Source organism: Athene cunicularia (assembly GCF_003259725.1).
Source record: "Athene cunicularia isolate RWA chromosome 1 unlocalized genomic scaffold, athCun1 chr1_part1, whole genome shotgun sequence".
Lineage (NCBI taxonomy): Eukaryota > Metazoa > Chordata > Aves > Strigiformes > Strigidae > Athene > Athene cunicularia.
Window position 1 is genome coordinate 6,835,288 of NW_020799091.1, and position 25,730 is coordinate 6,861,017.

Here is a 25,730-nt window from a genome sequence, read left to right on the forward strand (position 1 = left end):
TGTAGGAATGAGGTCTCGTGTTTTGATCTGTTGTTGGCCATTGGCATGCCCTGGTCACCCTTTGCAGGGATGTAGTGTGTGCTTGATGCAGAAATGAACTGTGTCGTCTTAAGTCGCTAACCCCAAATTCTGAAGTCTTTTTCTTCCCCCAAGACTGGAAAACAAGCTTAAATATATCCATATTGTGATCCGGAGGTACTTCTCAGTATTTCCATTATGTTTGTAAACCTTGAAAACTACTTTTGTTAATATAGTGTTTCCCTCCACTAGGAAATAATTATTTTTCCTTTTTTTTTTTTTTTTTAGTAGAAGTTCTGTCACAGTTCTGTAGGAAAACTGTGTCTTGGTGCACTTGCACTTAGCTGTGCAGGTAGTTGGTCCCTTTGTGTCACTGGGAATCATTGACAAAAGTGTCTTCTCAAAGTGGCCTGTGAGAAGTGTCTGCTGGGTCATGTTGGACGTCTCTGTGCTGGAGTTGCTTGAGATTTCCCTGTTCTGTGCCATTACACACGGCTATTATGGACCATTCCTCAACTTTCTACTGCAGATGTGAAAGTATTACAGGGAATTTTTAAAGCTCCTTCTCAGGCTGCTGCATGGCCAGAGACATTTGTGCTTCCTTCATTAGTAATTTCTCCTTACTCATTGTAAACCTTCAGTCTCTTGTCAATGGCCGTCACATTTATATCAGTGTTGTCTTTAATCTGTTGTGCTTCTGGATTGGGGAACTGCTTGGTTAAAACCAATCTTAAAATTAATCTTGTTTGCTAGGTTAATTTTTTTGGGACAGTGTCCCCAGGTGGATTCCCTTTGCAGCCATGTGGGTGGTTAGCTGATATTTAGTAATAAAAACAAAGGCATATTTAAAACAAATCCCTCCTAGTTAGAAATTCAGAACTGAAGAAATTAAAAATAAATGGAGTATTGATTTGCACAATGAAATAACGAAGGAAAACATTCATTGTGGGCTGAGGCTAATTCTGTTAAAGGAGGCTGATTGTGAAATAATGAGATACCTTATTTAATATTTAAGTCCTGCAGTTTTACAAAAGCTGTTGCCACAGGGAGGAAGAACCTGGTGTGAATTATTGTTTTACTGCAGCTGTCAGTCATTGCAGCAGTGATCGTGTTGCATCAATTCCTAGAGTAGCCCTTAGTAACCAGGCCATCCTGCTTAAATGTCAAACTCCATGTTGGAAAATGTGTGAAAGTACATAAAAATTCTTTCCATCGTGTTAACACATTTTTCACAATATTCCTTATTTTGCTTGATGACATCAGTTCTTGGAGACACAGAAGAAGGTTTTAAAAATATCTCCTGGGCAATGTTGGGTGATGCTTAGTTATGTCTGATACTCTGGAGGACTGGTCCATTCTGGTTCTTCCTCTTACGCAGTTTGAGTCATTAGTCTCTTTTTGATTGTTCCTGTATTTTATGTATGGATTGGATTTTATTAGCCATGATAAGGTCTTTGGTATAGGCTTTATCTGTTAGTCCCTGCTTTGTACAGCGTGAATCTGCAGTTGTCTGCAGTCTGTAGGTGTTACTGTAATGTGGGTAACCAGTGCTGTAACTTGAGGTGGAAATAGCCATTAGTGATTTTGGAGAATGGTGGTCTCCTTACTTTCACTGCAAATCAATCTGTATAATTCTGTTTCCTCTAGAAGGAAGTATTTTGTACTTTGAAGGCAAGACAATTGAATTCTGCATTTGTTTTGTGTTTATAGGCAAGTCACTTCTAAACTTTCTGTCTCTTGGTTGCCTCCATCTGTAAAATTGAGATACCCTCGGAGGGATGCCTTGAATATTCATTGGTGATTTATTGTATGCCACTGAAGAAAAGTGTTACGGGCAATGTTAATGAAGTTTATTGCTCAGCCCCTCTGTTGCACATTGATCAGTGTCTCAAACATCTGCAGTCTCCACAGTGAGTGGTAGCAAATTCTTAACTGGACTCAGCAGCTAGATGACAATAATAACTTCAATTTACATGGGGCTTCTCCTTTGGAAGAGCTCCAAAGAATTTTATAGTCTGTAATGCAAACTGTAGTGTAAATATTGCCTTAGCAGCCACCAGCTATCAGTGAGGTGCTGCGTGATGGATGTTGCAATGCAGCTGGCAGCCGTGTATGAGAGGATAGCAAAAAAGAGAAATAGTACTGCAAGTGGTGGAGTTGACACAGTCAGGGAAATAGAAAGACAAAACGACACTACCTGATTTGTGGTTTTAGCTTTGATGTGATCAGCAATTCCTAGGGATCAGGAGACTCTCATGTGGAACATGGCACTTTTGTTGCAGTCCCATGGTGCTGCAATATTGGCTCAATTCCACTTGAGCAGAAAGAGCCTTGTTAACTCTCAGGGGTTTCTTTCTTGCAGAATGTGTATGTTTCTGGATGTCTTCATTTAAATACTGTGGTACAACAGTGGGATTTCAGTGGTTTCTCAGGCTGGTATGACTGGCTGTGTAATTTCTTCCTCTTATGGAGGCAAAAGGCATACAGTCACTTGGAGTTTGCTCTGTACATTCAAAAGACTTGAAAGTATAACCCAGATAACTTACTCTCAAACTGCAGTCCCATTAACTAAGACTTAAGACCTTTCAGAAAGTGTAAATACCTTTGCAAAGATACCTTGGCTAAGAATTTGTATTCACTTGGGTTTGTTCATTTAATGATGGAGCCTTGGCTTCTTCACAGAATTGTAGGCATCTAAGTTGGGTTGTCTGAAGTTGAGTGTTGTTATTCTAAGTCTCAGATACCATCACTGGAGAGAGATAGCAGATTCAGAAATGCTCAGAGATGTTTGTCTTACAGTTTGGTAGGGAGGCCAGACCTTGTATGTGAGTACCTTGGACATTTTGGTTAGCTCCTCAAGGGTCAGTAAGACAAAACAATGCAACCCTGTAATCTGCCAGACCAGTAGTGCTTCAAGAGACCAGACACAGGGCTCAAGTTGTGAAGACATTTATTAACAAGAGGTTCATTGGCTTTTGTGTCCTATGCAAGATCATGTATTTTGGAGTGGTTTTGAGTACTTCTAGCTCTGATGGCCGTGTGCTGAAGCTTCAAGGGCTCAGAACCACTAAAAATCAGAGAGGTGTAGAAACTGGGTAACACAAATGTGTAGCTACAACTGGAAGCTGTGACAAACATCTGGAAAATAAATGCATGGCTGCTATGTGAGCTCTTGGTTGACAGGTGTTAGTGTCCTGAGTAACCAGCCAGCTGCAGCCAAACAAAAAATGGCAAGGGCAGAGGTCAGCCCCACAGTTACAGTGTGGATGCTGATCTGGGGCTCATCCCAACTGCCTGTTAGTTACAAAAGTTGTAGAAGCTTTATTGTCTGCGTACTTTTGCTGAAGCAGTCTTTCCTTCAGTAACTTCTGAGCCTGTTGGCCAGGCTAGATAATAACTAAAGCTTGTTTTCCTCGGAAAATAGGGTAGCGTGTGTATAATGGTTTAAGGAGAGGGGAACTTGTTTAATTTAGGTTCTTGTCCAATTTAGGTTCTTGTCCAAAGCTTGCCTGATGTGGAGAAGAGGTTGCATTGCATCATCTTTAGGCATGGTCTGGGCAAACCAATATTTCTGTTTGGAGCACTCTGGGCTAACGGAGACCTCAGCAGTCAATAGAGCACAGTTTGAGGCTTGGCATCCTGCCTGGCTATATGCTTACACCAATCTTTACAATAAAAACAAAACACAAAGTATAATTATAGCCTGGTGGATTAATTTATATTTTTGGTATGTTGTGTTGCTGGGACTATTTTAAAGCCTCTGTGTCCAGGATTCTGGTCTTTCTAGATATTTAAAACCCCATCAATTCTGTATTTTGCTAGGCCCCACCCTCCATTAAATATATATATATATATATATGTGTGTGTGTATATATATATATACTGATAAGTCAATGACTGTATTAGTGTTTAACCCAGTATGTTTTCAGTTTTAGGATCCCATCCATATTGCTGTAATCGATTCCTCCTGGAAATACTGTGGTAATTAGAGGAGAGACTGATTTGCAAGCATTACTGTCACATGTGTAACCCACCTGTCTTGTTTTGATCCTTTCATTACCTTCACTTATGACTTAAATTATGTACTGTCTGGAGTAGGACTGCAGGAAGGAGGAGTGTGAACTTTTCATTTGCATGTTAATGGAACTTTGTCTGGGAAGGTGTTACTGGGATTCAAGAAGTACTATGCAGAAAAAAAATAACATGTCCATTATGCAAACAACTTTGATGGCTAGTCGTTCAGACATTGCTAATAATAAGGGTCTTTTTTCTTCTGATATAGCAAATGCATCTTTTAAATGGACTAGGCAATTGGTATGATTTAGGAAGAGAATTGTTATGGAGAACACCTTCCTGTAATCAGCATCTGTCTCCTTAGGATGGGCTTGTAACTTGTGTGCCCTTTTTAAAAAGAGGTTTTATCAGTTGAATCTTAATACATGTTGTGATACATAGGGATATGTTGGAAAAAGTTGTACACTGAAACCAGCTGGATTTCTCGTGTGCAAGACATGCATGTTGCTGGGAGTGTGAGCTGTTCTTGAGAGCTGAAGGACCAACCTACAGGTTGTTTTGTGACGCTTGTTTGGCATTTGAGGGCTTTGTCCAGGGCTCTGATATTTTACTCTCCAACTTCTGGTTTTAAAGAGGAACATCTGTCGTTTTATTCTAATCCTGAAGTGGGTCCTGGTGTGCCTCTGTGATTAGGGTTGTTGTCATCTTGTAAAGGACAAGTTTGATGGCTGTTTTGGTTGTTCCTGGGAAAATAAAGATACTCTCCATCACACTTCTACTTTTGTGTGGGAAGGGCTCCCTCTGAGGTCATAGAAATCCCTGTAAATATCAAAACCACATCTTGTGATGTTTCAAATCCTTACTCATAATTCCCTGCTCTTCTGCTGTTTTCAGCAAACCTGAGCCATGTACTTTCAACTCACTGTCAGCATCTCAGCCTGATGGAGCCAGGAGGGATTGCAATTCTCTCTGGATCAGACCTGAGGAAAACGAGCGACATGGGAGTAACAGCATGGCATTTCTATTTTAGGAATGACTTGCTGCTTTAAATTAAGGATGGACCACTAAGTAGGATCCCTTCTTCTGCTTCTTGCTGCTGTGTGTTGCTGCAGCATCCCATGGCCCATCACTGCATCCCAAATAACTGTGCACATATAAAACACAGCTTCCACTTGGCAGACCCAGCAGATTGTGGTGGGTGACAACAGGTCACAGTTACAAACAGGCAGGGAAAGGCCAGGTAACAGCAGTATTTTAGAGGAGAAGACTTGGTGGGTGTTTGCAGGGAGATCTGACCATGCATGAGGGAGAGCATGGCTGACACAGCTGCTGCTGTGTTGAGTATGATTAGTGGGCTGCAGGCTAGGCTGTAAAATAAATGTGAAAAGTGATAACAAGGAGTTGGGGAGCCATGGAAGGAAGAACAGGAAGCCTTGAAAGTACAAGTCAGGAAAATTGGGAAAATTGTCCTTTAACAAAATTTTTAGTGGGGATGCCAGTGATCCAAGCTGAGGACTGTCAAGGCCAAAGAGACAACATAACTGAGATGTGAGGGGATGTTGGGTTGGACTAATCCTCAAGGGATTTTTTTTTTTTTTTTTTTTTAGAAGGCTTCACTGATGTACTTCTGCAGGAAAGAGCTCCTTGCCAACAGAGATTAAGTCAGTTCTTCACATGAGTTACTTGTGTGAATAGCAAAGCTGCTAGTTTGTGAGGTTCTGGTTGAGGAGGAAAGGGTTGTGCTCTGGAGCAAAGGGAAGAAGTGGATGATGCCTATTTTAAGGTGGAAATCTTCCTCAATAAGTATTAGCTACTGGAGCTTCAGAGCTGCTTTTGCTGTTCAGGAGTCTTCCAACCTGTATTGCAAGGAAAAACAGTATTTTCTTGCCGTTCACAGCTTTACCACTTCAATTGCTGCCTGCAGCATGTTAAATTAGGATAGAAAGCATTTCTACTGGAGTCTGTGAATGGAGGTGGCACTAAGGCAGTGGTGGCTGGGGGAGAATTTGAAGGAGCTCTTAATGATGAGGAAAGGGGAAAATGTACATACTGTTTATGCACAACTTGCTCTCCCTTTAAAATATAAAGGGTGTAGATGTGGGCATGCATGTGGTGGAAAGTGTGCTTGGACACTCCCTCCATGCAATAGTTAAATGTTGAGTGAAGCCTTTGAGTTGTAACTCCAACCTTTTAAAAAATGCCACAGGCCTCTTTCAACATGATAGACCAAAAAAATTGTAACACATTCTCTCAAAGCACAATTCCTATTTATGTTGGAGGCCATACAACCTTGTGTACATTCACACTGAGGTATACCAACCAGTAGCAAAGAACAAAAGGGAGCACAATGGCCTGTAGAAGTGGGCAAACCAGAGAAGCCACATGTATTGGGTCTGTAACACTCCTCTTGTGCTCTTAAATAACCGAGCTGATGTTTGAATCAGTTTCATGTTCAAATTGTTGGTTGTTGTAATGGTGTGATGAGTAATTTAACATGATACAATATTATATATTTAATCCTGGCTTCCTAATCCCTATGTGCTCATCACAACCAGGATCTGGATCTGTCCCAATAGTGCATTTGTACTGAGGGTGAAGGGGATTGTTTGTGACTATGCTCAGACCTCATTTTGCTGGCTTTGGGGCAGATGTGAGAGGACACACACGGGCTCCAAAGAGCGTGCACTGTCTTCGCTGACAAACTGTTTAAGTGTAATAAATTTACAAAGAAATGCAAACCTGGTGCTTTCTGTGTGATCCTTGTTATCTGCAACTCTTGTATTGTACCTGGGAAGTCTCACTCTGTGCTTACTCAGTTTTGAGGGAGGGGGAAGAGAGGCTATTAGTTGCCAAGAAAAGAAACTCAAACTAATTTAAGGGAGAACTTGGAGCTGCCAGCTGTAATGCCGGGCAGTATGTGAGGCTACTGCAGAGCAGCAGAAATAGTTGTGAACCAAAGCGGCAGATCAGTGAGCCCACAGTGAAAACTTGGATTTTTCCACTGGAGGTGAAGTTCTTCACTCCAGAGACTACAAAGATTTTTTTTTTTAAATGTGGAGCACTTGTCTTTGCCTGAAGCCAACCTACATTTCTATGCCAAAACTATACTCAAACCTGTCCCCTCATATTGCACCACAAATGGGATACTTGACACTTAATACCTAATTTTCCTTTATTGTCTTGGGTTGTTTTGTGCTTTTGTCAGTGAACCAAAAGCCCTTTTGTGACTTACAAATTCATGTTTTATTACAGATGGATGTGTTAGCTGGGGTTATAATGATTGTTTTCAGGCTGGCACTGAGATTTGTACTTGAACCTGGTTTATGCTCAGTGTTTGAATTCAGATTCCCCGATCCAATGCACAGTCTCACCAGCAGACACATCTCCTTTGACATTTTCAAAACAGAATGTTTTCCAACTTTTGGCAGAGGTAAACCTAAGGCCTTTGATTTTGTCTCTGTAGGTAGCTGGCAGGTGTCCTTCCAGGGTTAGTGGTCATTTTTTGCCAGTTTATTCTTCCCATCATTCCCTCTGGGCTGTGTTTCTCCTACCCTTGTTTTGCTGTGCTGGGCACGGATGCTCCTCTCAGCAGTGCTGCTGGCTGGGCTCATGCCTTGGTGCTCCAGCAGCATCCTCCTAAACATTCTTATCCCAGATTCATCCTGTATCTTTCTGTGCTTTCTGTTTTCCCTGTCTTTTCACCCTATGACTTTTATTTCTTCCTTTTATAATCCTGACCTGAAATTGCCCTACAGTCTCTTTAAAGAACTTTTTTCCCCCCTTTAAACCTGGATTTTTACAACTATAACATGTTTCCTTTCACCATTACCTGTAGCAATTCAGAGTACCGCCAGCTAAGCAAATAAAATACCCCAGTCCAGATGAAGCCAGTTTGGCAAGACTTGTTACCCTGCCTGGATTCTTTACCACCACAGCAGCTTCTGTTCTACTTTTTATCAAATGTGTATCCAGTTGTTGTTCTGCACATGACTATTGCGGAGACACTGAGGTGCTTATGCTGTAAGGGAGCAGCAGCACACATTAACAGTGAAGATTTCTCTTCCCTTGGAGAGAAACTAAATAAATTGGAGAATGGAGTAGTTGGAAAAGGTGATTCAAAGCTGGAATTTGTTTGTTGTTGCTGGAACTAGCTCACTGTAGTAAAATTGTGCAAGTTGTTTTAAACCTCTGTTTTCAGAGAGAAAACAAGTGACTTTGTAAATATGCTTTCAAAATTAAGTCTTAATGCTTCTGCAAAAGTTCCTTTCACAGAGCTTGGCAGGATGGGTGGGTTTGGTCTTGCAGTGCCACTTCAGGGCAATACACACAACTACATAGGGAAGAATAAAATCTAAAGTGCTGTGTAGGACCTGTCCTGCAAGCAGTCATCAGCAGAGCCAAAAAAATCGTTTTATATTCTGACTTCTAGTCTTGGTCTTTACCTTTTTTCCCCTGCTGAGAGGACAAACATGCACAAAATAATCATCTGTTTATTCTCTGATTTGTACTGTCCAGGATATCGACTTTCAGTCTCAGGGAGTACAGGAATATGTATAGAATGGACTAGAAATAAATACAAAGCTTCCAGAAGTCTGTTCTTTGCTGTAGATGGGCTCTGTTAGACATGAAACCTGTTTAATGACAGTTTGCTATGCAACAGGAGCTGGTGCTTATGGATTGCTTTATACTTGATGGGGGTCAGCAAGGCTGTGCTGGCATTTGGTGGAATAAATGGCAAACTGAAACATGAAGAGGTAATTCTGTATTTTACCAAATGAAAATGCCTTATGTTCAGTTTTGAATTACAAGTAGTGTTTTTGGGTACACTGCCCATTTTGTTAAAGAACAAATGGTTGCAGTCCAAATAGTTCTGTGTAAAACTGGGGAAATGCAAGGAATGAACAAATGTGGGATGTTCCTTACCCCATAAGCACAGTCTGTCTGGCACATGCCATCTCCTTTGATAAACTGTATCCTCAAGAAAAATGTCAAAGTATATATGTATTTAAGAAGCTGCTAATGCAGTATTTTTTCTGTGACCAAAACGCTTTTCTTTCAGGATTGTGTATCAAGATCTTGAACACCTGAAACCAACTGGCATTAGCCTTGGGAGAAAATCTCCTAGTTGGGATGAAAAACATTTGCTCTGTCACATGCCTTTAACTTAGCGGAGTAAAACTGTGTGAGCCCACTCTTAAGGTAACACCTTAAGAGAGTTGTTCTTGCTTGGTTTTGGTTTCCTTTCCGTTTTCCTTTTTCTTAGCCTGTCTTTTAATTCCCCTTTGGCCTGTGCTTTCTTCCTTGCCCATCCCTCCCTGAATCCACCCACGTCCATAGCAATCTAGAAATGCTCCAGACCCTGAACCACTGGAGGACTGAGTGTGTAAGCCAGCAACCCTTGCAGGGAAGGGATGCTGCAGGACTGGTGTGCCGAGGAGTACTCTGGCTGGAGTGCTGTGTGGAAAACTCCTGTTTTCTGTGTTTTTGGCTTATTGCCTGGGTGAAAGTGCTGAGTTCCCTTGTCCCCTGGGTTGTGATTGCATTTCCAGGAACTTGAGCAGCCTCAACATTTCAGCTCTGTGGTGTGGGTAGGGGTTAAAGTATGAGGCTTGTGATACAATTCAGTGTTTGAGCCAAAAGTTATTGTGGAAATTTATCTCATGCTTGATACAAAGTGACCTCTTTTTGGTATGTGCAGGCTGTAAATGAGAAGGTGGGTGTCTCGCTCACAGTCCAGTGGGCAGGCCAGGGATGATGGTGATGAATGTCCTTGCTTCTGCCTCATATCTAGAAGATAAAGGATCCAAACTAGTTACCCTTGTTATGTCCTGTTGCCTTTTGCTGATTTGCATGGGTGTCCCTGGTTGTGGCTCAGTTTTGCAGATGAAGTCGGGGGAGGAGCCCGGCTCGGGTTGTGGTTGTGATGGAGGCTCTGCAGTGCAAACGCGTGCTGAGGCGTCTGGCTTTGGTCAGATATGGCCCTCGGTGTACATACGCAGCCAGCGTTGGAGTGCAGTGGTGTGGTTTTGTACGCAGCTGCTTTTTGGGGAATAGAAAGGATGGAGCTTGTGGCTTTCATTAGAGAAGGGCCTGTTTTCCAGCCAGCCACATGTGCAATTTCTGGGTGCCCCACTGCAACTGTGGTGGACAGGGGTGGCAGAAAAAACATAACCCACAGAGGAGCATTGCTTGCAACATCATATAATAAACATTATTCTTTAGGGTCCTGTTGTTCCTTCTAGACAAAAGGCCTTGCATTAGAGCCTGGGAGTGAAGAGAAAGATTTGCAAGAGGAGAAGGGCTGGAGGCAAAGCCAACCAAATAAGACCTGGTGGTGAAATGAGTGATGTAGATCTGCTGTGTGGATATCCTCAATTTTCCAGACTTCTAGCATGCAGCCAAAAACAAAAGGCAGCACAGCTGGAAGGAGCTGGCTCTCTGGGGACCTGCTCTTGAAGTTACAGCCAAATTATCTCCTGTCTACATTCAGAACATCTACTCTAACAAAGGTGTGTGGTGCTGGTCGTGTAGGCTTTTGGAGGAAAGGTGCTTTGGATTGCCTTTGTTGGAGCAAATGTGAGGGTGTCTCTGCCACTGTTACCTGTCTGGCAGATTAAAACTCACGCAAATACTTGTGGTTTTGGCTTGCTTTGAGAAAGCATGAAGAAACTCCTGTTATTAGACACGTGGCAAGAAATGCTGCAGTGATGCTGAGTGTAGGAGCAGGGGAGGGGACTTGTGCCGCTGCCAGGTTCCCCTGGCTGTGCCGTGCCAGCAGCCTCCCCCAGGAGCTGGTGGTGGAGCTGTCATGGAGCTGAGACCCCCCCAGCTAGTTCCGACTCCCTTTGGCAGGCAAGAAGTCACCACATTTAAAAGCACATGATTCTCATTACCCGTGCCTGAATGTCTGCTGGGGCTGAATTGCTTGGATCCCTGGGAGTTGCTCAGTAAGAAACAGCAAACATTTTCCCTGAGAAGGAGCAGCTGTTTATATATATAGTGTGCAGTGGGTTCATGAGTGATTATTAGGAAAACATTCCTTTCTAGTCGTTAAAAAAAGGGCATTTTTGTTGTTTCCTTTCCTCTAAAACACACAAGTAAGAGTCAGGGATTTTAATTTACCATGACAACCAATGAAACTGCCGAGCCATGTGATTTCTCTATCCTTCCTATGATTAAATCTTTTTTTTTTTAAAGGCTATGTTGCTAACAGAGTTGGGAAACATCAGGTGTTATTTGTTTTTCTCATGCAGATTAGGCAGGATTTAATTTGCATGTTTGCTTGGGAGCTGTAAAGAGCTGGAGGATATTGATCTTTCCATGATTCATGGTAAGAACGGTGTCTTAGTTCAGATTTACTGTATTATACTGAAGTCTCTTTGTGGGTTTGTTTTTTGTTTGTGTTGTGTTCTTGTTGTTGTTGTTTTCTCTTTGAGACAGTGCTATTACTGAGGGGTCCTGCCTCCTGCAGGACAAAAACTATCATGGGACCCATGAGTGCTGCTGAACAGTGATGAGGTTCGGAGCCTTGGAGATGCTGGCTTACACATGAAACAAATGGCTTAGAGACTTGATGAGCTAATAAATCTTCTCCTGTCAGAGCAAGGTTTTGTAAAGGCAGAAAATGTGATGTATGTGACTCTTGAAGCCTGGTCCATGCAAGGACTCCTGCCAGATCCAGGTCTGAGCACTTCATGCTAACTGAAAGCCTGGGGGTGGTGTTACTGTCAGCAAAGCTCGAGTGCCAGCATTTATCCTCTCTTAAAAATTGCTATCTTCTGCTCAGGAATTTCCCCAGGGTGCCAAATATAGATTCAACACACACACAAAAAAAAATCCCAACCCAAAACTCAACCCCAAGAGCTGCTCTGTTGCTAAGGAATAAAAATAAACGGTCACAAACATGGTGCTGACGTGCCAAGTTGCATCCCCATGACCATGAAGCTGTGAGTGTGAAGGTCCCTAGCAGGGCAGTGACAGCATTGCCCAGGCTGCACACGTCATGTTGGCATCAGTGCCTATGGAGGACTGGCTACTGCTTGCTTTACGTAAACTAAAGGAAGTAACTTTCTGCTTCCTAGTATTAGTCCCAAAGAGGTCAGAATTTCAGTAGACTGCTTGACTGATCTGAATTTTTATGTGGTATTATATATAACACAGTAATGTCTGTATCAGCAAAGCCCTGAAAGGTCGTGTTTGTGACGGGAATATATTTTTGAGCAAAGGGCATGCACGTACTGTGTTTTGGGAGAGCCTGGGCTATGTCATAAGGTTGTTGTATATTGACAACATCAGAGGCGTGAATAATGGCACTGCGAAAGATGCGATTGTGCCTTCACCTTCTCTCCAAATGCAAATCACTGCAATAATTTATTAACCTGTGTGGCTGAGCTGGGAGGAGAGGTGTGCAGAGGTGAAGACATGATTTAACTGGGTTAGAGAGCTGCTGTGACCGACACTGTCTTTTAATGTGTGTGTATGCATGCACATGTGGTGCTTGCTTTTGTGGGGGCCTGCCTGCTTTAGCCTTCAAGGTACCATTTGCTGCATCAGCTCTAAATAATAAATCTCAAAGGCCCTGCCCCTGGAACACATTTAAATTTTTTTTTTTTTTTACATTTTAGGTTTTTAGGTAAGCTGTTTGAGTAATGTCCCTGCAGTGGTAGGAGACCTAGAGCAGAAAGCTTCCCCTAAAGAGCAGCTGCTTTTTACTTGTTGGGCTTTCTTTTTAGTGTTAAATTTAAACCATGCAGTCTCTTGAATTGCAGCTGGCTTGAATCTGAAATGAGGTTTTAACAGCTGGTAGTTGCCCTAGATGAGTAACTGTACTTTTGTGGAGGCTTAGGACAAATGACAAGTCCTGTAACCACCTGAAACTATAAGGGGAACTGAAAACAGGCTATGTGATAGCGTGTGAGCTAAAATTTACCCAGAACATGAATACAGTTCCTTACTCAATGAAGAGACTGCTGATACCCTTATAAAAATCCTACCTGGGAGCTGTTATGATATCAAATGACAATTATAGATACTAGTTATAATAAAGATACTTTTTTACATAAATGAAATATAAATGGGATATAAAACCTAAATCTGTTGCCCTGCCCCCAAATTTTTTTCCCATGTGGCTTGGGTTGCTCCTGCAGCTGTCGGGGTGCTGGGTGCAGGCAGGGCTGTGTGGGCAGGGTTGGGAACCTTCCCTCTTACATCAATTTAAATCAGCCCTGAAGTTCCACCCAAGTCGCTGTTATTTCTGCTTTCTCCCCTCTCCAAACAATTTGTTTTCATGAAACATCTGCTTCTCTGGCATATACTCATAGCTAAAACCGAACTGAAGTGATTTTTTTCAGAAATGCAAAGAATATTCTCTGTCAGCTCAGCCACTTGCCAGACGGGCTGGCTGATCCCATCTTGGGGAGTTTCCATCAAATGAGAGCATTTTTAGAGGGGAAGACTTTACTTAGAGGGCACAATGCTTGCACTGGCAGTGTAGTTTTCTTAGGAAGCAAAGCATACGTGCTCAGGTGCAAGATCATGTATGATGTTACAGGTAAATTGTGCTTCCCATCTGGAAATAAGAGGTGGTGATGAATTGGGGAACACTGGGGCAATATTTAGCCTAGGGATAGCCTAGACCCATCACACAAAACTTGATCTTAGTGGCAAAGAGGGCACTCTGGTTTGGGATTTCAAGCTGATCTTTGGAGGGAATGGAGACTCGGGAGATGAGCTTCCCTGAGCTGCCCTTATTGTGTCCATCTTCATCTCCTGCCCTGGATTTAAATAGCCGGTGCTGTTGCTTTGCCTCTGCTCTGTTAATGCTAACTCTGTTATATTCCTCCATCACTTCATGTTCAAAAAAAGCTGTCATTTCTGGGGAAGAAACCTTCCTTTAAAATGCATAACAGAGGCAAAGTCCCTCCTACATACCAATTCGCGGTTGGAAATTGCCACCTTTCCTGTGGGGTGGCACAGGGGTGTGATGCACAGCTCCCATGCGGCCGGCTGATGTTGCACGCATGGCGGTAGTAAGGGAGCCTCCAGCTGAAACACAGGATCACTTCTTTATTTCCTCATGTAAGTTGGAAAAAAAAAAAAACAACCAAACAACCAAACCCCAAACCAACAAAACCCCCTTTTCTTTTAGCAGTCCTACTCTATAGTAGCAGGCTGTGCTCTTGAATTAGAGGGCATGCCTGAAAGCTTTGCTTGGCGATGTCGGCCTCCCTCTTGAGTCACCAAGAAGATGCTGCCTTACAAAATCCAGATACAAATGACTGATTGAAAGTGGGTTACCTGCACTGTGTGATTAATTGCCCTAATAATTTTTGTGTTCCTTCCTGGAGAAGGCTCCTTCAAGCAATTGTCTTAGAAGGCTTCTTCACTGCACTTCAGGCTGCAACATGAAATAGGAGAGGTGCTAGTTAGGGGTTAATATTCTTACTGAAACCTTACCAATCCTAATGCTTCAGAGGAAGGTGATTTTTTTCCTTTTTTCTTTTTTTTTTCTTTACTGCTTCTACAGTGCAGCTGTAGTGTCTTGGCTTTGATTCTTGCTATTTTAAGAGAGCTAGTGCAAGTGCATGTAGCTACAGCAGTAGAGTGTGCATCTCCTTTTTGGAGATCTGGGATGCAGGACCCAATCTGGTATGAAGGAATGGTAGGTACTGTGTCAGCTTCTCAGGAGGTGTAGCTGTCTGAATATTAGCAAGACAGTCTCAATGGATGATGAAATATGTTGTCAAGAACAGTGTGCAAGACAGTTTTTTGAGTTTGTTTTTTTGCTTTATGGTGAGGTGGTGAGGCCCTGGCACAGGTTGCCCAGAGAGGTTGTGGCTGCCTCTTCCCTGAAGTGTTTAAGGCCAAGTTGGACGGGGATTTGAGCAACCTGGTCTAGTGGAAGGTGTCCCTGCCCATGGCAGGGAGGGTTGAAACTAGATGATCTTTAAAAGGTCCCTTCCAACCCAAATCTTTCAAAGGTTTTCATCTTGCTTATTACCTCTTCCCTTTACTGCTGACACTGCTAACTTATCACCTGCCAGTGGCATGGCATAACACAGCACAGCACCGCATGGGAGTATCACACATGGTGCTGTGGGCCCTGCAGCCCAAGCCGCAGGTACCAAGCACAACTCTCTGGACACTGACCTCAGCTGTGTGAAAGTGAGATTAGATAAGGCTTAATTACTTTTTATTTCTACTAGGTTTGATGGAGAAGTGATGTAAATCCCGGTAAATCACAAGCTAACTTGAGCAGAACGCAAGAGGTGGAAATATGTACTTATCTTTTTTAACTAAAAGACATTCCTAAAAACCAAAGCCTTATTAGCAAAAATTTTTAATTTGTTCATACCATGATCTCTGGCACAATCAAAACAAGATGGTCAACAGCAGTAAGACATGTCATTGTAGTTAAAACTGAAGAAAATTTTTCTTGGACCTTCTTTTATGACCCAAACTATCTAATACATGTATTCATATTTCCACAGTACATTTATGGGACTTATGTCATTGGTTAATGACATACACTTATGATACTTTTGTATCTGCAACCTCATTTGAGTCATGATGTTCTCATAAATATTTTATTAAAATCCTTTAGTTGTGATAGTTTTTCTCCTATCTTTTCAAAAACACTGGTGTCAAACTGTCTAATCTTGCAGGTGTTTTTATCAGAGCCCTGTCACCCAGTGTCAAAACATCTCCACGTGCAACTGTGACTCCACTCAAACCCATGTCAGCCCAGCAGACTAATGCATCAGGAGATTTCTTTGCCTCTTACCTGGTTGACATGCAGATACCTCTTTTTTTTTTTTTCCTGCACCAAAGGCAAAACACTCCTTCTCCTGCTTTGCCTTTCTGCTTGTAGGCTGCTGTCCCCAAAATTGTTGCCCAGCTCATGGGAGACACCTGAGGTTCAGCCTGATCCTGCACCTGGTTTATAAAGGTGGAGTAATTCTCACCTAAGGTGCTGATGGGTTTCCCCATTTCAGTGGGTCAGGTCTGGGAGAGGGAGCTTTATTTCCCATTGTAGAGAACTGGGCTTAGGAAGCTTTCCTGGCTTTTCCATGCGAGGCATGATCCAGTTTAATGCTTGGCCATAGTTTTAAAAAATCATTTTGTATTTTTTTTTTTCCCTTTGGGAAGAGTGTGTTGGTTTTGAGTAGATAAAACAGCCTTTTTTGGTTGGATTTCTGGCAATGCAGTTTTCCATGCTTGAAAGTCAGCCTGTCTGCTGTGCTGGCTGAGTCTTTAACCACTTCCATGCAACAGTGCGTTGCTGCAGAGCATATAGCTTGGTGGCTGCATGATTTGCTAAAACATGGCCAAGATCAACTGAGTGTTTTGAGTGTCTGGGCATGGGTGTTCGTGTCCAGGCATGTCTTAACACATGCTTTTATAAACATCTTTTAAGGTTGCACTGACTTTTTTTTTTTTCTCCAGTCAGAACCCAGATTCTGCTAGTAATGGAGGGAAGGGCTGTTCTCATGCTTGGAAACAGTTTCCCAAATATGATGTGCATCCTGGGTGTGCTGCTGCTGGTGTGTGGTTTGGTCAGCAACTGCTGTGGCATTGTGGACATGCATGTCAGCATTTTTTTCAATGCTAAAAAAATTAATTTTCTATTTGTTATTTTGCAAGTATTGTGTGTGTGTATATCTCATTTTCCCTAAGTAATGCAGAAATCAGATCAGTTCATTTATCTGCACGAGGAGAATCATCGCTGATTACTAGTTCAATCCTCAGATAGCTATATTTGATGGAATATAACTTTTGTTTGCATGTGATATTTTACACTTCCATGGCTGTTCCCAACACTGAAGTGCATTACAAATGTCAGAGTCTCTCCTTCCTCTAGGAGGTGGGAAAGTTAAATGGGGACTCCAGACCACAGAATCTGTGACTTGCCCGGTCTCTCCTGAAGAGCCTTTGGCAGCACTGAGATACTCTAGGAAGTGTCCAACCCAAATATAACCCATACATCAACCATCCAACAAAAAAATTTGATTGATGTGCGTGGATGCTGCTCTTGACACCAATACTAGCAAAGCCCCTCAGAAGACTTTACCTAGAGGTGGACAGCATGGACACAAAGCCTTTTGCACCATCAGAGGATGTAAACATGTAAAAAAAACAAAGATTGCTCCTGAGTGTGAGATCTATAACCTCCACCGTTAGGCAAAGCAGGACAGTGTGCAGTCAGTGATCTCTGGAAGTGAGGAGAGCTGGTGTCCAGCCGTGGGCTGTGGCAAGGCTGGGCCCTCTCGTGTTGACTGTGGGCATCACAGCTGAGCATCCTGCTTTCCTGAGATCTTTCTGCCCAGTAAAGCAGAACTCATGCTCCAGACTTGTCTTTGGGCTGATATTGGTGCTAGATTTACCTGCTTGTTTTATGGTGGTCTGTTACTGCTGGTTAGTAGTTTCCTCTGTAGCATTTGCACAAGTTCCTCGAGGCCAACTAAAGCATGAGCCTTGACCTGATCAAAGTAGTCCAGTGAGCTGCAAATATTCCCCAGTGGTGAAAGAGGCAAGGGAAAAGGCTGTGTGCTCTGAGGGCATTGATGCAAAACCCCTCAGCTTTGGCTTTTTTCTGTTATTTATAGTAACATATCTGTGAGATAAAAAATACCTGGGGTACATGGTACCTACACAGCTTGCTTGGTTTCTGTAGGAGAAATATCCTGAGCAAAGGGTTGAGAAGCAGGAATCTCTCCAAATAGGGTAGGGCCGAAGTTTTCATAATATAACGCTTTTTTCATCTGGAAAGTTTGGATGCAATTTACTCTTTTTTTTTAAATGTGTCTAGACTTTCGGGTGACTGACAGCTGGTCAGCCAATGCTGATGGCGCTGCTGTGCACAGGGAAGTCCCACACTTCCCTGCACTGTGTGCATAGTTGCTTGATGCCTCCTGAAAGTGCTGGATGGACTGACTGAGCCTGAATTTGTCTGGTACTGTGAGCATGCTGCAAGCCCAATGCTTTATGGAGAGGTATGCACTAATAGTCTGTAGGTGATGTGTGTGCAGGATAAAAGCTGCTGTGTTTCAGCCTGAGACATCACACTTAGTCATGGTGTTTCTGCACTCAGGACCTTCTCCCTTCCTGTGAGGGACCATCCTTGATGAAGAGGCATGGTTAGGATTGCCAGTTCAGACAACTGGATATTGCTTGCCTGGAATGGCAAGTGGGATGGGAGGAGATGGGAAATGCTGGGCTCTGAAACCCCAGATGCCTGCAGTAAATCTTTCCCCCTTGAATTTGGGAAAGACATCCCTGGAGTTTTAATGTTGCACCAATCTGAGAGCACGGATCCAATGTGCTTGCAGCTTTGCCACTGGCAGCACAGAGGCTTTCGTGGGGATGAAGTCTCTCAATTTTTCCAGTGTGAATAGAAGCAAAATTAAACCTTGTAGAGAGGAGGAGTGAGGAAGGTGGGCAAGGGAGCAGAAGAAAATCCAGGCTGCTTGTTTGCAGAGGGGCATGAGCTGGGTTCATGCTTGCTGACTGCAGGAGCCCGCTTGAGTTGGCCGGTGCTTTGGAAATGAAAATATTTTATCCTGAGTTATGTAATGCAGCAGCATGTCCAGACCTGTGTTCCCTGCAATTTTCTGGCTGGCAAGGAATAATTTTCTGCTTGAAATACTAGACTTCGCTTTGAATTTCCTGGCTCATATGGCATGTGTAATCAATATAATATCTGTATACATAACTGCTGCTGTTTGAACCTGAGATGTTTAGGTAAATTTATTTTTGTTTATAGCTGCTGAATGTTGAAGAACACAAGTTCATTAAGAACTGTATAAATACTTCAAAACCCACCTTGACCTACTGGTTAGATCCAGCAGGTGAAAGAGGCTGCAGATCCTTCTCCAGGCCTGATTGAAGCAGTAGGTTATAGATGAGGTTTTGAGGTGGGATAAAGCTGAGGTGCAAATTGTCAGCATTCCTGGCTTGATATAGTTTTGGTCTTTATTGTTAAATGTGCAGAAGCCTTTTCAGGTGTGGATTTTTTTATTTTTTTTTTCAACCTACTCTTTGATGGATCTGAAAACTGGTTGGATGGCTGGGCCCAAAAAGTGATAGTAAATGGAGTTCAGTCCAGCTGGCGGCCGGTCACAAGTGTTGTTCCCCAGGGCTCAGTACTGGGGCCAGTTCTGGTTAATATCTTTATCAGTGATCTGGACACAGGGATCGAGTGCACCCTCAGTCAGTTTGTAGATGGCACCAAGTTCAGTGGGAGTGTTGATCTGCTTGAGGGACGGGAGGCTCTGCAGAGAGACCTGGACAGGCTGGAGCCATGGGCTGAGCCCAATTGTATGAGGTTCAACAGGGCTCAGTGCCGGGTCCTGCACTTGAATGCAACAACCCCATGAAACTCGGCAGGCTTGGGGAAGAGTGACTAGGAAGCTGCCTGGTGGGAAAAAACCTGTAGTTGTTGTTGGATAGCCGGCTGAACAGGAGCCAGCAGTGTGCCCAGGGGGCCAAGAAGGCCAATGGCATCCTGGCTTGTGTCAGCACTGGCGTGGCCAGCAGGGACAGGGAAGGGATCTGACCCCTGTACTCGGCACTGGTGAGGCCGCCCCTCGATTCCTGGGTTCAGTTTTGGGCCCCTCACTACAAGAACGACATTGAGGTGCTGGAGCCTGTCCAGAGAAGGGCAACAGAGCTGGTGATGGGTCTAGAGCACAAGTCTTATGAGGAACAGCTGAGGAACTGGGGTTGTTCAGCCTGGAGAAAAGGAGGCTCGGGGAGACCTTATCGCACGCTGCAACTACCTGGAAGGAGGCTGTAGGGAGGTGGGGGTTGGTATCTTTTCCCAAGGAGCAAGCGATAGGAGAAGAGGAAATGGCCTCAGGTTGTGCCAGGGGAGGTTTAGACTGGATATTAGGAAACATTTATTCACTGAAATGGTTGTCGAGCATTGGAAGAGGCTGTCCAGGGAAGTGGTTGAGTCACCATCCCTGAAGGTATTTAAAAGACGTGTATGTGGTGCTTTGGGACATGGTTTAGTGGTGGGCTTGGCAGTGCTAGAGTAATGGTTGGACTTGTGTAAGGGACTGTGTCAGCCATTTTGTCTCGACATTGCTGCTACACCATTACACCCCCCCAAGCCGCAGGGTGGTGTAAGATGGCAGCTGTCTGTTTCAGCCCCACGCCATTTCATAGGCTGAGCCTTGACATCCCGTTGTCGGAAGGACAAAATCCACCCGGAGCTGGAAAAGCTGTGGGTGTGTGCAGGGCCGGGGGTGAGGGGGACATGTGGAAGCTGAAGGCGTCAATGGCCAATGCCCCCCGCTGTCCCGTATGACCACTGTGGACATCTGGGCATGGGCATGTGGGGGAACACGGGGAGGGAATATGAAATGGGCTCTGGCAATGAGTGAACTAGTGGTGGGGACTCTGTAAAAGGGTCTGCATGCTCCCATGTAGTGAAGCTTCTCGCTTGTGGTAGTTTTTCGGGTGTCTTCACTGTATCGCCTACAAAAGCTTCCTGCCTGCCAAAGCTTTTTGCCTGCACCGAGACTGGACCAGCAGGACATGGCTAGTCTTGTGGTGGTGGTAATTAGTATTGCTGCTTCTTTTTGTTTGCTTGCTTAGGTATTCTGACTTTTCTTCTCTCTGTCCTGTCGCTATTATCAGTTATTTTTGTGAAATAAAGCTTACAAGGTTCTACAGCCTCTTGGGATCATTTAAGAACCCTCACCGATATTGGATGGGGACAACTTGATCTTAAAGGTTTTTTCCAAAGTAATGATTCTGTGATTTTCTAGCCATGCATGGGTCTGCATCACCTGGCTGCACTAAGCCTGCTCTGATTTGACCTCTTCTACTTTGAGGACAGTGGTCCTCTAACCATGGCTTATAAGCAGGACATGCCACAAAACCTTCTGATGCTTCTTCAGGCTACAGGAAATGAAAAATCCATGAGTGACACTGGTGGGGGAGAGAAGGTGATGCCGTGATGTGCCATGCACTCCCTGCTCCAGTTGTTGCCTGGCTCTGTGGATATGTGAACTGCTGCTCCATGACTCCTGCACCTCTAACTCAGAAGAGTACTGAGATACCATGGAGGTTTAGAAATAAAAGGTTGTTTCTGCTTTGTTCTTCTAAAATGAAGGCGTCAAAACATTCTTTAGACATGAAAGGTTTTTCTGACTCAAAGGCTGTCCATTGTGTTTCCTGAGCACGTTATCTTGTGATCTTCAGGGAGGGTAAAAGACAGGCAGAGGTTGGCACACCTTGTGGTTGACTGAGAAAACTTGCTCTTTTGAAGTATCCTGTTCCACTTTTGGTTCCATGAGCCAGGAAAAGAGCTCTGCAGAGAGATCTGGACAGGCTGGAGTGATGGGCTGAGGCCAGCTGTAGGAGTTTCAATAAGGCCAAATGCCCAAATGCCGGGGGCTGCACTTGGGCCACAACAACCCCCAGCAGCGCTACAGGCCTGGGGAGGAGTGGCTGGAGAGCTGCCAGTCAGAGAGGGACCTGGGGGGTGATTGACAGCCGGCTGAACAGGAGCCAGCAGTGTGCCCAGGGGGCCAAGAAGGCCAATGGCATCCTGGCTTGTGTCAGCAATAGCGTGGCCAGCAGGGACAGGGAAGGGATCTGACCCCTGTACTCGGCACTGGTGAGGCCGCCCCTCGATTCCTGGGTTCAGTTTTGGGCCCCTCACTACAAAAAGGCCATTGAATGACTCGAGCGTGTCCAGAGAAGGGCAACAGAGCTGGTGCAGGGTCTGGAGCACAGGTCGTACAGGGAGCGGCTGAGGGAACTGGGGGGGGTTAGTCTGGAGAAGAGGAGGCTGAGGGGAGACCTCATTGCCCTCTACAGCTCCCTGACAGGAGGGTGCAGAGAGCTGGGGATGAGCCTCTTAACCGAGTAACAAGCAATAGGGCAAGAGGTAATGGCCTCAGATTGCACCAGAGAGAGGTTAGACTAGATGTCAGGAAGCATTTCTTTGCAGAAGGGGTTGTTGGGCGTTGGAATGGGCTGCCCAGGGAGGTGGTGGAATCCCCATCCCTGGAGGGGTTTAAGAGTTGGGTTGACATAGCACTGAGGGATCTGGTGTAGTTGGGAACTGTTAATGTTAGGTTGAACTAGGTGATGCTCAAAGTCTTTTCCAACCTAGATGATTCTGTGAAAACTGGGGCAAAATCATCATCATAGAGCTTGCTCTGAACATTCCTAGAGGTGGAAGGTTGTCTTCAGGCAAAGGAATCAAGAGAGTAATCAAAACTTCACTCATACTTGCTGGTTGTTTTGTGCAAAGACTGGTGCTGGTGTAAAAGCTGATGAGGGACAGGCAGAATAGTGGTTTCATCCATTTGAAGGAGAACTTGATTACTCCAAAGTCATTCATGTCTTCCAGGTAGTATTTGAACCTCTGTGTTGTGTTTCTGCCACTTAATTGATACCTAGAGGATGAGCATGACATGGTCAGAGATGAAGAGGGACTCTCTGTGCCCTTCCAAACTAATTGGTGACAAAACACTGCAAAAATAAAATAATTGGTTCAGATTATAAACACTGTTAGTTAAACCAAAGTGGATCAGGGAGAGCTAAGAGGTGAATGGAGCAAATGCAGGGAGAGAATATCATATAAGGAATAAATGAAAACATACCTGGGTATCTTACTCCCTGAAGCATGTATTTACTGTAAATAAACTTCTTGCCTTGTGACTTGTGGTAAGCAGGAGAAGCAGGTGGGAATGTGTCTTTCTCCTCCATCTGTGCTGTTGTCCCACAGCTATGGGTAGTGAAGAGCCCATGGCAGGGTGAAACAGAGGACCAAGTCCTGCCAACCATGCTATGGGAGGGTTTCTAGCAATCAAAAAAAACTTGGGAGAAATGGGAAGGACTGGTGTGCATCTGTCTTCACAGCAGTGCTTGCTGCATGAGGAAGGCAGCCCATGGCTTCTGTGTCTCCTTTTTCAGATGTCTCCACGGAAGCTGGAGCCTGTTTGTACAAGCCTGCCTGGGGGGAAGGAGAGGTCAAAGCCCATGGCCCCTGTGCTTTCGTTGTGGGTGGATTTCACCAGTCTTTTGGCTAAATTAGAATTAGTAATTGATAAATACCAAGATCATTTACTGTGTTGTCTTGCCCAAGTAAAGCAAAACAGCTGAGCCTAAAACATGTCCTGCCATCCCTCAGCTGCATTCCTGCTGATGGAGCACCCCTCTGGGTGGTTGTCCTGCTTCAATTTATCCCTCCTGGCCCCTTGTTCCTGCCCACAGTGACCATGCATGGAGCCATGTGATGGAGTGGAGCGGAGCAGCGACACAAGTGAAGTAAAACCCTGTGAAAGAGATCCCTGTGAGGCTGGTGGGAACAGTCCGGGGAAGGGGTGGGGGGGTCATGGGCCACGGGGGCTGCTTGGGATGCAAGGTGTGTAAATCACCCCTGGGAAAAACAGCTGTGAAACCCAATTTTATGCCCTGCTGCCAGCCTCAGGCTCTGCTCCTACTTCATCTCATGATAGGGCATGTCTCTGTGCTGTTTAAGTGAATATGGTGGGGGGTGGCTGAGGCACAGACAGGCATCTGAAATGCTGGGGTTTCAACCCCAAGCCCCAAATTAAGGTTGACACATGGGTGATTCCCACAGCCTTTCACAAAGGGCGGGTGAGTTTACATTTAAACTTCCCTCCAGGGTGCTGCGGCCTGGCAGACAGAGCCATTGGGTAAATGAGCCCCAGGTCCTGCATTAAGTAACCCAAGGTCAGGTGTCCCACTGAGGGATAAAAGCTGGGACCCCTTGCAGGCAGGGGCAGTGTCTGTGTGTGAGGTGGATGCCCTGTGCAGAGTTCCCTGTTGGGGAAGGACCTCCTGCCTCCCTGGGACTGGGCTCCAGTCAGGTCTGGCTTTTGTAAATGTGGGCTGTGTAGGGATTCATTATGTGGCTTCCTTGGTCTTATGTGTTTGGCTTGTTGACTCAGTTATCTCCCGTCCCTTCTAGGGTAAACTGCATTTCACTGTTTATTCCACCCATTGTTGGTTGTGTGGTGTTGTTGTTGGGGTCAGAGGGATTGATGTCGATTATGTATAATCTGACTTGTTTGTACCCCCAGCACTCACCCATGTACTGACCCTTTTGTATCAAATGCAATTTAGTTATTGGTTCATCTTTATGCTGGCTGTGTCCTTTATGCTAGGCCTAATAATTGGCAAAACAGCATTCCATCCCCTGATCTTGCTGCAGGATCTTGTCTCTGCCAAAGGGTGGGACAGGCAGCTGCAGCCCAGTGCTTTAAACCACTGCAGGGATGCAAGGCAGAGCCCTGCACCTACAAACACAAGAAAACAGAAAGGAGAAAAAAACAACCCCACAAAAAAACCCCAGGAAAACAAAAACAAACAAAGTTGCAGTCTTCAGGGTTTTTTTAAGCCTGTAATTCAAAGTGTGATGTATTGCTGAAATGCACATTCCCTGGCTGTGGCAAGCCAGGCAGAGGTTGAGACACATTTTCTCTGGGGAGAGGGAGGGTTGTGTGAGCCTGAGTCAGCAGCAAAGGTCACTTGGCCGAGAGGTTTGGCTTGCAAGAGAAGATTTCGTAATGGTAACTGATGCAATGTTTCTGTGTTCAGTGATGATGGCGTGGTAGGTTAGTGTGTATGCACATCAGGGAGAGAAATGCCAATTTGGGTGACTGGGGTGATAGGGCAGGGATGGTCAATGTCACCTGCCTGCTCCACCTCTTAAATCACTTCTCCCTTCCTTGTTGCTTCCATTGCTTTCTCCCCTCCTGTGTCCCCACTTCTGTGTCTCTTCAGTTCTGGCATTTAAGTGCATCATTGTGTTGTTCAGTTTATGGCCTTGACTCATCTTCCAGTTCCCTCTTGGGGTCATTATCACATCTGATTAGTCTTGGAGCCTAATGAAGAGGATCAGACATAACTCTAGGGTATGTCCAAGCCATTTAATGGTTCTGAGCATAAAGATCTGCAGAGGAAGTTTATTTTTAAGCTTCCGGAGAAGATAAATTTGAATTTTGGATTGTTTAGGGTACAAGTAATAGAACTGAAATCCCTCCAGGGGGGAGCAGTGCCCTCTGGGATTTGAAGCATGCCAGGAATAATTATCCAGTGCTGAGTAAGTCTTGTTAGTCTTGAAATAGCTTTTAGTGGATGATCATGTTTTTCTTCTTGTTGGCTAGTGTGAAAGATTGAAACTGTACATTAACATTTAGCCTTCATTGTAAGAGCACTGTCAACATGTTCTTAATACTGCTGTTACCCAGTCCCATTCTGGGAAAGCTGGGCATGGAGATACAAAACGATTACACAAAATAACCCCAGAAAATAAAAAAGGGCATTTTTTGAGGCTGCTTTTTTAAGGTCCCACTCTTTCACTGTATTAAGAGATAGGAGGGAGCTGCAAGGTGTTGTGTGTTGGAGCAAGACGAGGTTAGAGCATCCTTGGGACAGGTCCAGCTGCTGCAGTTTGGTGGTGCTGTGCAGGGGACCATAGCTCCAGCCCAGCACAGCAGCAGCAGGGCAAGTGCTATGCTGTGTCACTGGCCCAGGCAAAGTGATGTTATCTGTGTAGTGACTCAGCTGTGTCCCTGCTACCCATCTGCAGATCATTAGTCACTAATTGCCGTGGTTACCCTTTTTTTAGGCTGCTGGAAAGGCCAAGGGTCATATAGACATGAAGCAGCTGAGTCACGTCTTCCACCTCTTGCCTTCAGGTCCAGCAGGCT

At 44.5% G+C, this 25,730-nt stretch overlaps 1 protein-coding gene across 1 annotated transcript in view; it reads left to right on the top strand.

Annotated features, from left to right (window-relative positions):
- Positions 1-1,062: 1,062 nt before the first annotated feature.
- The window catches only part of RAB30 (RAB30, member RAS oncogene family), a 43,759-nt gene continuing 19,091 nt past the window's right edge, over positions 1,063-25,730 (top strand). Inside the window, exons 1-2 of the mRNA XM_026847810.1 lie at positions 1,063-1,075; positions 14,149-14,157. The gene's annotated coding sequence lies outside the window, so the exon portion shown is untranslated. The remainder of the gene's footprint in view (positions 1,076-14,148; positions 14,158-25,730) is intronic.